The 14,383-nt window shown below is 34.2% G+C and overlaps 2 pseudogenes; one reads left to right on the top strand and one right to left on the bottom strand.

Moving 5' to 3' along the window:
* Positions 1-90: 90 nt before the first annotated feature.
* Positions 91-1,276, top strand: LOC131657505 (F-box only protein 8-like; annotated as a pseudogene).
* A 9,813-nt stretch (positions 1,277-11,089) lies between these two features.
* Positions 11,090-12,245, bottom strand: LOC131657504 (putative F-box protein At3g17490; annotated as a pseudogene).
* Between the last annotated feature and the right edge of the window lie 2,138 nt (positions 12,246-14,383).

The raw sequence follows: 14,383 nt of genomic DNA, 5'->3' as shown, positions 1-14,383 counted from the left end.
TACCTAACAAATTTATTTAGAAACCTGCCTTGAAGTGTGCAGCGCCACTCTCTTGTTCCTTTACGGCGACGGTGCTATTTCGCGGTGGAGATGGATATAACACTGACTGATTCAAATGTTCAGGTGAGCAACCATATACCTGATGATATTATCTTCTCTATTCTTTCCAAACTTTCTCTCAAATCTTTAAAGCTATTCGAATGTGTATGCAAACCATGGTCTCTATTATTTGATAGCCCTAGCTTCATGACTATGTACCGCAACTACTTCTTATCCAAGGATCATTCTTTCTATGATGATATGTCTCTTCTCCTACATCTGAAAGGCGAAAATGCATTGTATTCTCTTTCCGGTGAGAGATTTGAGAATATGGTTAAATTAGATTGGCCAAAGCTTTCTCTGAGAGAGAGGAGAAACAACTATTTTTTTGACATTTTGGGTCCGATTAGTTTTAGCGGCACTCTTTTTCTCCAATATCATTAGATTGGTGACGATCGAAAATTTATCGCATGGAAACCGACTACCACGGAATTCAAGATTATTTATGCTGAATCTTATAGATATTCCAACGTTTGGTCGGATCAATATCAAGTTGGTTATGATCATGTTAAAGATGACTATAAGATGATTAGGCGCACCCATTGTTTTCCTAGAAGTAATCACGGGATTACTTCCTTCTGGGAAATATTCAGCCTAAACAATAACTCTTGGAGGAAAATTCATAGCTCTTTTCCTGACTCGTATATATGCGGTGAAGAAGTGTATGTGGATGGAGTGTCTCATTGGTGGGAAAAAACGAAAACATATACATATTTGGAGTCATTTGACTTCAACAAAGAATATTTCATTACAACTCTCATGCCCTCTTACATAGATGATGTTTTTGTTTTTAATTCGACCAAGTGGACGAGGAAGAGAATTTTGACGGTATTAAATGGATCTGTTGCTTTTATAGTAAATTTTGAGGAGGCAAATACATTTCATATTTCAATTTTGGGTGAAGTGGGTGTAAAAGAATCATGGATTAAACTCTTTATTGTTGGGCCTTTATCTTGTCTTAACATTCCGATTGGAATAGGGAAAAAGGGAAATATATTGATCAGAAAGAAAAGACAACAAACTAGCTTGGTTTGATATAAGTACCGGGACTATTGATGAGATTGGTGTTACGACAAAATCTCATGGCAAGATATTGTTGGATAAAAAAAGATTTCTTTCAAATGGAGGAATATATAGTAACTTTTCTTCTTGTTTTCACGACTCGGAAGCGATATGATTATGGCCAGTTGAATTTTACCTTGTACACAAAGTGGCTTGTCAAATGCCCATGTCTTTGTTATTATCAAGCTTATGCGGAATTAAGAAACAGTTTGATGATAAGAATTTTTGCTTTATCAATATTATTTTGAAGGCTTACTCTCTTGGTTCATTTATGTATGCAAATTGGTATAATTTTTATTTGAGTTTCAATTGTAAGAATGATTTTTTGCCTTTACTCAATTGCCTCAGATTATTTGTATAAATAGGTTATATTTGTGAAGTTTGATAAATCTTTGTTTGAATTTCATTACATTCTACTTGAAGTATCTATGCCACTATGCTTAAATTGTGCTTTAGTTTTTTCTGAGATCGCTGCTTTCTGTAATGCATGAGTAGAAAAAGATTCATTGATTGGAATTTCTTAGTTTGATCACTCTATACTTAAATATGTTTCAATTTAGCTTCAGCTTGGTTTTTCATACACATGTACAATGTTGGATTTTAAATATTTTTGTATGTTCAAGTTAATGTTTTCTGAGAGAAGCCTTGCTGAGGAAGGCAGGGTTCAAAAGAAGTTGATGCAGGAGAAGCATGCTGCTGCTTCTACTGGTTTTCCCATTTAATTTATGTGTTGTTTTGCTCAAAGCTCTTAGTTATGGTTCATCTCTCAATGTGTTACAAAGTGCCTCCCCCAAAGGATATTCCTTTTTTTTTTTTTTTAAAGTGCCTGCCCCTGATACGCGATATTCTAGTTACCCGTCTCCGATACGTTATGGATATGGCTAGTTAATCTCATGACTATTCATATTTCTACTATATGAATCAATCTTCCTCTACCTTAATTCTTCCTTTCTCAACTTTAATTATCTCATCACTTTCAATTTTCTCTTACAAGAATCAAACTTTTTTTCTTAATTATTTTTCTCTCAACTTTTACTTTCTTTTTTTCCTCATAATTCCTTTACCAATTACTATCAAATTTTACAAATTCAATTGATTTTCGTTAGAGAATGATTTAATTCATGTTTAATTTATTTTTTTTATCATATGTATCTTATGTTAGCGCAACATCGGGGGAGGGTCGAGCTCGGGAGCATTGTTTATAATCACGGGACATTCCTTTGAGCAACACACCTTTGTGGGAGAGACACCACTTCTCCACCTAAAACCTTAAGGTGATAGGTGAGTGGGTTCTCCCACTTATATATGCTCAAGTCACCACACACATTTCCAATGTGGGACTATTATCCACACTCACACTTGATTCTCAACACTCCCCCTCAAGTGTGAGTCTTACACAATGCTCCCCCTCATGTGGAAGCTCCTCTTCCACATACACTTGTATCCGTTGACTTCAACTACATGTATCCGTTGATTCTCTTCAACTACATGTATCCGTTGACTTTCAACTACAAGTTTTAGCCGGTCCCTTTTTCTTGAACCAAAGGCTCTGATACCACTGATAACAGTAGGAGACAGAATATGGTTTTCTGGCTTATTTCATTCATAAACTGACAGCCTACAAATAGGCAAATACATAACTGAAAGTACCATGAAAATAGGCACTATCTAACACGTTCAAAATAAACTCCTAATGACTAGGTAAACTGAAACAAACCTACTAGGTAAACTGAAACAAACTTACTGACACTCCTAAATACTAGGACAACCCAAACGTGCAAATTATTAAATTTTCTCAACAATTCGACCCTCCCCCGATGTTGCGCTAACAATGGTATCAAGAGCTGGTTACGTGAGAGGGATTTCACAGTGAGAAAAAAAATACTGTGAACTGTGAGGGAGAGAACCAAGAAAATTTGTAGTTTCTTTTTCCTTTTTTTTTTTTTTTTCTTTCTCAACCATGGCTTCAGAAAATAGCTTTGTGCAAGCAGCTATTCCACGCTTTGATGGTCACTATGACCATTGGAGCATGCTCATGGAGAACTTCTTGAGGTCCAAAGAATATTGGACGGTTGTTGTTTCTGGAGTAGCAGAACCAGCAGCGGGTGTTACGGTGACAGATGCGCAAAAGACAGAGCTTGAAGGGCTGAAGTTAAAGGATCTTAAAGCAAAAATTATCTCTTCCAAGCTATTGATCGCACAATTTTGGAAACCATTCTTTGCAAGGACACCGCAAAACATATTTGGGATTCCATGAAGAAGAAATACCAAGGTACAACAAGAACAAAGAGGCAGCAGCTTCAAGCACTTCGTTCGGAGTTCGAATTACTTCGAATGAAATCAGGAGAGACTATTACGGACTACTTTTCAAGAATGATGGCTATTGTTAACAAGATGCGAATTCATGGAGACAAGACAACAGATGTCACCGTTGTTGAGAAGATTCTTCGATCTTTGACACCAAAATTTAATTTTGTTGTCTGTTCGATAGAAGAAGCTAATGATGTTGATGAACTTTCAATTGATGAATTGCAAAGTTCCTTGTTGGTTCATGAACAAAAAATTAACCAACAAGAAAAGGAAGAACAAGCATTGAAGACCTTATCAGAAAATCAGTTCATACCTAGTAGAGCCGATATAGGACGAGGAAGAGGTAGAGGTCGATATAGAGGAGTTAGAAACAACAATGATCGTGGGAACCAACAGCAAAATCATCATCAAGAGAGTCAGTTTCAAGGAAGAGGCAGAGGACGCGGAGGCCACCACTCAATAACTTATCGATCAAAGTCAGCAGACAAATCCAGTGTTGAATGTTTCAGATGTCATAGGTATGGTCATTATAAATCCGAATGTCAAACTGATTTGAATAAACGAAGTGGAGATCAAACTAACTTTGCAGAAAAGGAAGAGGAGGTGTCTCTTTTGATGGTGTGTCACGTGAAGGAAGAAACTCAACAAAACATGTGGTATTTGGACACTGGCTGCAGCAACCACATGTGTGGAGATAAGGAGGCATTTTCTGACTTGGATGAATCCTTTCGCAGCTCTGTTAAGTTTGGTGACAACTCCAAAATTTCTGTTATGGGAAAAGGAAAGGTAACAATCCAAACCAAAGGAAATTCCACCCACACTATCACTAATGTTCTTTTTGTGCCAGATTTAAAAACCAACTTGCTTAGTGTGGGTCAATTACAAGAAAAAGGATACGAGATTTTTATCAAAGATGGAGTATGTCAGATTCAAGATGCAAAGTTGGGCTTAATTGCTCAGGTTATGATGACGGCGAATCGTATGTTCCCACTTTATCTCCACAACACAGCTCATTCGTGCTTCTCGACAAAATTAGAAGATGAGGCATGGCTATGGCACTTTCGCTATGGGCATCTGAATTTTGGTGGACTGAAAACACTACAACAAAAAGGCATGGTGACAGGGCTTCCTCAAATTACAGCTTCTTCTCAAGTTTGTGAAGAATGTGTTGTTAGCAAACAACACCGTAATCAATTCCCACAAGGAAAATCTTGGAGAGCGAAGAAAACATTGGAGCTTGTTCATTCCGACATTTGTGGGCCAATAACACCACAATCTAATGGAGGTAAAAGATATATAATTACCTTCATTGATGATTATAGTCGTAGGATTTGGGTTTATTTTTTGCAAGAAAAATCTGAAGCCTTTGTAGCTTTTAAATGCTATAAAGCGCTTGTTGAGAAAGAAGTTGGAAACCCAATAAAAATTCTTCGCACGGATCGTGGTGGAGAATATAACTCACATGAATTTGCAAATTTTTGTGAGAACCATGGAATCAAGAGACAACTTACAGCAGCTTATACACCGCAACAAAATGGTGTATGCGAGAGGAAGAACCGCACTATTATGAATATGGTGCGTAGCCTTTTGACAACAAGTGGCATTCCAAAAAGTTTCTGGCCTGAAGCAGTTAATTGGAGCACTCATTTATTGAATAGAAGTCCTACACTTGCTGTTAAAAATATGACACCAGAGGAAGCATGGAGCGGAAGGAAACCTACCGTAGATCATTTCCGAATTTTTGGATGCATTGCCTATGCCCATATTCCAGATGAGAAGAGGAGGAAGCTAGACAACAAGGGAGAAAAATGTATTTTTCTTGGTGTTAGTGATAAGTCAAAAGCTTATAAACTATACAATCCTAGCACCATGAAAATTGTCATCAGCCGTGATGTGGTATTTGATGAAAAATGCACCTGGTCATGGAATCAAAATGGTGTTAAAGAAAGTATTCCAGCTGATTTTGATGATGAGGAGAAAGGACAGCAGCCTATGGAAAAAGAGCAAGAAGATGAAGTCACTCAAATAGTCCCAACTGATCAAAGCCCACTTACAGCTGAATCACAAAGACCTCAACGTGTTCGAAGGAGACCAGCATGGATGATTGATTATGAGGTAACTGGTGTTGACCAAGGTGACGACCCACTTACACACTTTGCTCTATTTTCAGATTGTGATCCTACCATCTTTGAAGTGGCTGTAAAAGAACCAAAATGGAGGAAGGCTATGGATGCTGAAATTACAGCCATTGAAAGAAATGACACATGGGAACTATGTGATCTTCCAAAAGGGCAGAAAACAATTGGTGTAAAGTGGGTTTACAAGACAAAGCTGAAGGAGAATGGTAAGATTGACAAACACAAGGCACGCTTGGTCGCTAAGGGCTACAAGCAGGAGTTTGGTGTTGATTATAAAGAAGTCTTTGCTCCTGTTGCAAGGCATGATACAATCAGATTGGTGATTGCTATGGCAGCTCAAAACTCATGGCCTGTCTTCCAGTTGGACGTAAAATCAGCATTCCTCCATGGAGATTTGCGAGAAGAGGTATTTATCGATCAACCTCCTGGTTATGTAAAGCTTGGCAATGAGCACAAAGTGTATAAGTTAAAGAAAGCTCTATATGGATTAAAACAAGCTCCACGGGCTTGGTATAATCGTATAGAAACTTATTTTTTGAAGGAAGGATTTCAAAAATGTCCTTATGAACATACACTTTTCACAAAGACTGAAGATGGAGGAAAAATGCTCATTGTTTGCGTATATGTAGATGATTTGATCTACACTGGAAATAATACAGCCATGTTTGGAAGTTTTAAAAAATCCATGATGGCTGAATTTGAGATGTCTGATCTTGGCATGATGCATTACTTTCTTGGCATTGAAGTGGAGCAATCTTCTACTGGAATTTTTATTTCTCAAAAGAAGTATGTGCGAGATATATTGAACAGGTTTCAAATGAAGGATTGTAATCCTGTAAATACTCCATCTGAGTTTGGTACGAAGTTAAACAAAGATGACGGTGGAAAGAAGGTTGATGACACTATTTACAAACAAATAGTGGGAAGTTTAATGTATTTGACAACAACAAGACCTGATATAATGCATGCTGTAAGTGTGATTAGCAGGTACATGGAATGTCCCACAGAGATTCATCTCTTGGCCGCAAAAAGAATCTTTCGTTACTTGCAAGGTACTAAGGACAACGGGCTGTTCTACAGAAGTGGAGAAAAGTCAGATCTGTTTGGGTTTACAGATAGTGATTATGCAGGAGATTCGGATGATCGAAAAAGCACATCTGGGTATGTTTTCAAGATGGGAACAGGAGCTGTTTCATGGTCATCAAAGAAGCAACCTATTGTCACATTATCATCCACCGAAGCTGAATTTGTTGCTGCAACAGCTTGTGCTTGTCAAGCTATATGGCTAAAGAAAATTCTTAAAGAGCTGCATTTTAAGGAGGATGGACCTACTCAGATTTACTGCGACAACAGTTCAGCAATAAAGCTTTCAAAAAATCCAGTTTTACATGGTCGAAGCAAACATATAGATGTGAAGTATCATTTTTTGAGGGATCTCACAAATGATGGAGTCATTAATCTTACTTACTGCAGAAGTGAAGACCAGATAGCTGATATTCTAACCAAGCCTCTCAAGTTTCCTGCATTTCAGAAGCTCAGGAGGTTACTTGGTGTTTCTACTTCAAAGTTTCAACTTGAAGAATGAAGTTTCAAAGTTTAACTCTTATTAAACTGAATCTGTGTCTAGAACATCAGTTTAAGGGAGGGATTGTTGAGAAAATTTAATAATTTGCACGTTTGGGTTGTCCTAGTATTTAGGAGTGTCAGTAAGTTTGTTTCAGTTTACCTAGTAGGTTTGTTTCAGTTTACCTAGTCATTAGGAGTTTATTTTGAACGTGTTAGATAGTGCCTATTTTCATGGTACTTTCAGTTATGTATTTGCCTATTTGTAGGCTGTCAGTTTATGAATGAAATAAGCCAGAAAACCATATTCTGTCTCCTACTGTTATCATCTTAAATGTGTCGTGTCCTTGATTTTTTAATGATGGATATATCTATGTATCATATACGTATCGTATCCAATATTTATATCGTGTCTGTATTTCATAGTCTCCTAGCAATGATTGACACCGAAAATACTCTTTTAAAAATGTATAAAATAAATAATAAAAGGCATACATTAATTTTTTTTGAGCCTTACTCTTATTGTTTCTTCAAAATTAATAAAGTAATGAATTAATGACTAGCGTTTAAATTTTGGTTTCTTTAAACAATTTGTTTTTTGTTGAGAGTATTATTTCACTTTTAACGGTGGGTGCACATCGATTACAAACATCGGACGGCCAAAAAATTGTAAGAAACTTTAATACTATTTTAACATTAAAGTTGTCCATACCTCAACCTTATAAAATTGTTTTTTTTTTCTTTTCTTTTATAAATTTGATAGAACAATTTAAAATGTTTTAGAAGAATTGTTTAGAATTTTAAGCACACCAAAAAATTGAATGTAAGGGAACGATAACAAATAAAATGAATTATCTAAAGCACCACGATGACTTTTAAAAAATGAAAAAAAAGTCCACAATAAGGCAGAAGAATCTCTCTAATAGTCACGTGAGTTCGGAACAAGAAACCCTATTTTTACTAAGTAACACTCATTAGCCACCAAAAAACCACTTCAAAGAAAAATATCACATCACAACACCCAATTTAACAACTTTATCACGTGAAAAACACATCACAACTTTGATTTTTTTTAATTGAAAGTAAAAGCAACTTCAGTGTCATTGTCTTCTACATCTTCACTTCCAGCAAACACACAAAGGGCACAAGCGAAACATGAGGAAACACAGCAACATCGCAAAAGAGAAAAGTGGAAGATCGAACCGCATGTGATCAGAAACGGGGCCTTTGTAGCGGTGGTGGTGTTTCCGACGAGGCAGCTCTGGTGTGGTGGAGCTTGGACGAAGCGATATTTAGTAAAGGAGATGGAAGGTGGTGGAGGTATGAAGATGGTAGGAAGAAGATGTTTGAAGAAAAATGAAAACGACTTTTGTTTTTTTTCCTTTGATGTTGTCGCGTTCGTTGCTTTTGCTGAGTTTATCTGTATGACACTGATTAGCCACCTGATTTTTACATCACAAACGAATTTTTGAATTTTTAAATACCCCAAAATACAAACACATGATAACATGTGTAAACCTGTTTTTTTTTTTTTTTAAATTTGAAGTGCATTGCGACATGAATTTCACTTCACAATGTTCCTTTTTGTGACGTGATTTTCACATGGAAAAAATAAATCGTTGGAAACCATTTTTCTTGTAGTGTTTCTCTCATAGTATTTTTCAATCTCTCTACCTCTTTAAATATAAATCACACAAGCCATAAAAAAACTCAAAGGTAGATCAAAACTGTTAGTAGTTGATTAGTTGATAGTTGATAAAAGATAGTTTTAGAGAGTTGTTTAGAAAGAAGGCTATGTCATTGATTTCTTGGATGATTATTTACAATGTAGCAATTGCTTATTTATAGGCTCAAGTCACCAACCTCTCAATGGTGGTGAATGTTTCTACATTACATTAGTTCCTTCTAGAGTTTTCATTATATGTTATTGTCATGATAAATCTAGATTCTTCTATCTTTTCCATACACTTATACATCTAGATTGTTCTACCATATTAATACAACTTATAGTTCTAGGATGTTCTATATTTTCATACATATTATATTTAAGAATACTCTAGAAATTTGTAGCAACTTCAATAAAAACCTTTGGACCTAACCGTGCAAGACTTAGCTCTATTATTAAAATAATCAATAATGTAATTAACACTAATTTGTGTTGCACTTGTTTTGAGTCTTCATTGACATTTGGCATTAGAAGGGTATATATATGAAGTCATAGTGGCGAGAACAATTTCCTGAACTCCGAAACCAGCAGCAGCAGCATCATGCTTCTTCTGAAACCTGCCTTGTCCAGCAAGGCTTCTTAGATTCCTGCGAGATCTATACGACCCATGTGGCTGGCAGTGAGGATTGGCACCAAAGCAATACAAACCCTCTTGACCTTCTGATCATCATAGGAAATGTAGAGGAAACATTTACTTCAAAAGTGAACATGTAACAATAACTTCAACATCAACACTGCCATTTTGAAGTAAGTTTAAAGTGGCCATGTGATGCAATGAACATAGGAATTTGCAAGAGAAATCCTAACTTTATTGTCAGCAGACTAACAACTATGATGCATTACAGAAAGCAACAGTCTCAGAAATATACAGAAGCTGATATATGGAAACAGACTCAGAAATATATAGAATCTGATATTTGGCAATATTTGCAGCTTCGGCACGAACTTTCAGCTCTCTTAGCTGAGAAACTGTTACATGTAGAAAAGCTCTTTTTCGGTATTTCAAATTCTACTTTTGTTTGTTCTGGTCTGCTTTGATTTTATTAGATGATTTGGAATAGGGGTGCTCGCGGTGCGGTTTGGGCGGTTTTGACGAAAAAAATCATCCGAACCGCAAGAGAAAAAATAGTGCGGTTTGGTTTGGTTCGGTTGACTTTTAAAAAAAATCCGAACCAAACCAAACCAAACTAATGCGGTTTGGTTCGGTTCGGTTGGTTCGGTTTTTTACAAATATTTTATTGAGCCATACAGACACATATATATGACAACATAATTTTATATTTAGACATTCATACACTAACAAATAACAACAAAACTCGTCATATTTTGACAACAATTTTCAATGTAATATGTAAAAATTAAATTAGACAAAAGTGGAATATTAAACATAAAATAATAGCATAAAACAATATAAAATTATTATAATGAAACAAAAAAAATAGAAGAGACGAAAGATTAGTGAAGGCGAAAAAGAAAAAGAAAAAGTGTTGAGAGATTAGAGAAGAAGATTGCGATAAAAATGAAACTGAAATACAGAACATTTACATAAAAATGAGAAGGTGAAAAAGGAAGAATATAGGAGAGTAAAGATTATAGAAGAAGAGGGAAGATGTATGTAGCAAAGAAGGTGAAATAATGTTATTAGAGATTTGAGAAGATCGGGACTGAAATTATATGTGTAAGGATGAGAAAGTTGTTCGTATTCATAAGGCTAATGTATAATAGGTTTAATTTTGGGTTGGATGTGAGTTAAGTAAAATTTAGGTTGTAACATAATGCGGTTTGATTCGGTTTGGTTCGGTTTACAAAATACAAACCGCAAACCAAACCGAACCGTGCGGTTTTGTTAAAAAATGACCCAAACTAATCCGAACCAAATGCGATTTTTTGCGGTTTCGGTTTGGTTTGGTTTGGTTTGCGGTTTTCTATTGGGTTGGTTTGGTTTTGAGCACCCCTAATTTGGAACATACAAGAAAAAACTAAAGCATAACATTAAGCATAGTGGCATAGATATTTCAAATTACACAAAGATTATAAACCTTCACAAATATTAGCTATTTATTCTTAAAATCTGAGGAATTGGGAAAAGGCAAAAAGATCATCCTTACATTTGAAACTGAAATAAAAATCATATCAATCTGCATACATAAATGGACTAACAGAGTACAATGTAAAATTCAAATAGCCATACTCATAAAGGTTGCTTGTGAAAACAAGAAGAAAATTTATTATATATTTCTCCATTTGGAAGAAGGGTTTCTTTATGGAAATATATCTTGCCATGAGTTTCTGCTGTAACACCAATTTCATCAATAGTTCTGGTACTTATATCAAACCAAGCTAGTTCGTTGTCTTTCTTGCTTATCAATATATTTCCCTTCTTCCCTATTCCAATTGGAATCTTAAGGCAAGATAAAGGCCCAACAATAAAGAATTTAGTCCATGATTCTTCAACACCGAGTTCACCCAAAATTAAAATATCAAACGTACTTGTCTCTTCATAATGTACTATAAAAGCAATAGATCCATTTAATACAGTCAAACTACTCACCCTTGTCCACCTTTTCGAAATAAAATCAAAATCATCATCTATGTGAGAGGGCACGAGTGTTATAATAAAAGATTCTTTGCTGAAGTCAAATGACACCAAATATGTACGTGCTCCCGTTTTTTCACACCAACGAGACACTTCATCCACGTACACTTCTACTTCTACATGAGTGAGAAAAATCGTCATCAATTTTCCTCCAAGAGTTATTGTTTATGCTAAATATCTCCCAGAAGGAAGAAATTCCGTGACTTGTTCTAGGACGACACTGAGTGTGTCTAATCATCTTATAGTCATCTTTAACATGATCATAACCGACTTGATAATGATCGGACCAATCATTTTCATTTGAAAAACGACCATATTCTTCAAAAATTATCTTGAATTCTGTGGTAGCCGAGTTCCACAACATTATTTTTGGATAGCCGTTGTGATAATATTGGACACAGAGAGTGCCATTAAAACTAATGGGATCGGAAATATTAAAAGAAAAGTTGTTTCCCCTATCTCTTAGAGAAAGCTTTTCCCAATGAAATCTAACTTTATTATTCTCAGACCCCTCACCAGAAAGAGAGTATAAAAGACCATCGTTTTTCAAATGTAAGAGGAAAGATATATCATCATAAAAAGAATGATCTTTAGATACGAAATAGTTGCGAAACATAGTCATAAAATAAGGGTTATAGAATAAGAGAGACCATGATTTGCATACAGATTCAAATCGCTTGAAAGATTTGAGAGGAAGTTTGGAGAGAATAGAGAAGACAATATCATCATGTATATGGTTGCTCACCTCCATACTTGAGGGAGACAACAATGGATACATCTCCAACGACGAGTTTGGATTGAATAAGAGAAATAGCAGCGCGGCAAAGGAACAATAGAATGTAGGTTTCTGCACTGCACTGCACTGCTAAGTCGGTTATTTATTTGAATTTTAGGTTTGGATTTTGCATATCATCCATCCACCGTATATGTTTTACTTTTGTTCAAATCAAATTTATTTGGTTTTTTTATTTTTATAGTATTGATTTAGAAAAATACATTTTTATCTTTTAATTTTATATAGGGCCCATTTTGATCTTTTAACACCACGTTAATTCTTTCGATTTATTCTGTTAGTCAAAGTCAAAACTAAGATAGAGGTAGCGTAAATGTGTCCCCGAGGTAGATATTAGATTATATTAAAAAAGAAATTGAAAGGCTTTTTGTTCAAAAAAAAAAATAACACAAAAAACATATGAACCCTGGGTGAGAAACTGAAAGGCAATGTTCTTTGTTAGACAAAAAATGTTATATATATAGATAATTTTCTATATATCTTTACTACTGTTAAATATTTTCATATACCTACATATATTTTCATCATATGAATTAGAAGTTATTATTATTTTTAGGTGAGTTTATGCATATATGTTATTATTTATTGAGATATTTTCTGGACACTAGTAATAAACATGCATAATTTTATAAAAGTATAATTTTAACATATAAATAATATTGTGATTAATTTCCTTTATTTGTCTATTTGTTATGAAATAATAATTTTATACATATTTAATTTAATTAGTGATTAATTTAAAGTGTTGATAATATATTTATACTTAATAAAAATTCATATTATTTTAATGTGATTATTTTTTAGGATAATATTTTATTTATAAATGAGTATAACAAAACAAATGTTATAACTGATAATTAAATATAAATAACTATTATATACCATGTGAAAATCAATAAGTGTGAGTTAGCGGTAAAGGGGTGCATAGTTGGTTATTTTTAAAAATCAAATCATAACCATTTTAAAACCGTTTAAATAGCTTGAATTAATAAACATAACCACATTTTAATCAAAACTGGTTATAAAATCGGTTATAAATTTGGTTATGATTATATAACCGATTTAAAAAAAAAAATCCAATTTTAAAAATTATTTTTCCCAATTTTTTTTTTCAAAAAAAAAAATTATTTTGAGAATTAAAATATTTGGATTTGGATAATAACCGAATCCAAAATAATTTAACCGGTTAGTAATTATTTAATTATATCAGGATTATATGAATGGATAATCAAACCATTAATTAGGGTTAGGGGTGATCGTATCCGAACCAATCCAAAAGGAAAACCGCAAATTGAACCAATCCAAACCGAAAACTGCAAAAATCGCGGTTGGTTTGGATGGTTTTGGATGATTTTTGGGCTGAACCGCACGGTTCGGTTCGGTTTACGGTTTTCATTTCACAAAACCGAACCGCATATTTAACTAAACTTTTGAATTTCTATAATTAATTTATTATATTTCCAATCCAATTGCAATATTGTACACTCACGTCACGTGACTCACTATTCCTTTATTCTTCCTTCCTATTCAACATTTCAACTTCATTCTCTGATTTCTCTCTCACTCATTCTAAAGAAGCATTTGGTGTATATGTAGTACTGATAATATTTATTCCTAAAGTTGTAATGTTGTATTAATATTTAGAACTGAAGTTATCTGATACTTATATATATGTAGTATGTAGTTTATTAGTTAGTATGTAGTTTATTAGTATGAAAAAATTGTATATAGTATGTAGTATATGTAAAATACACGGTATGGTACTGTAAAATACATGATACAATTATATAGTAGTAATTTTCGTGTAAAATACATGTATGGAAGAATGAATTATTTTGGTGTTATTAGTATGAAAAACTTTTTTTTTATGGTACTGTAATATATGTAATATATGAAAATTTTACTTCGTACCCCTACAATTGCCCTTATACCCCTACAATTTTGTAAAAATGTCAACTTTACCCTCAATAGTTAATAACCATTTTACTTTTTACCATTCATCTAAAAAGTCAAAAAAAATTCAAATCTGCACCCCTACGCACCTTCAATTCAAAACACTTCTGGTAAGTCATCCGGTTCACAAATTAACAAACCGG

The sequence above is a fragment of the Vicia villosa genome, linkage group LG3, assembly GCF_029867415.1.
Source record: "Vicia villosa cultivar HV-30 ecotype Madison, WI linkage group LG3, Vvil1.0, whole genome shotgun sequence".
Lineage (NCBI taxonomy): Eukaryota > Viridiplantae > Streptophyta > Magnoliopsida > Fabales > Fabaceae > Vicia > Vicia villosa.
Note: the sequence above shows the minus strand (reverse complement) of the source record. Positions and strands in the feature narration are given on the sequence as shown.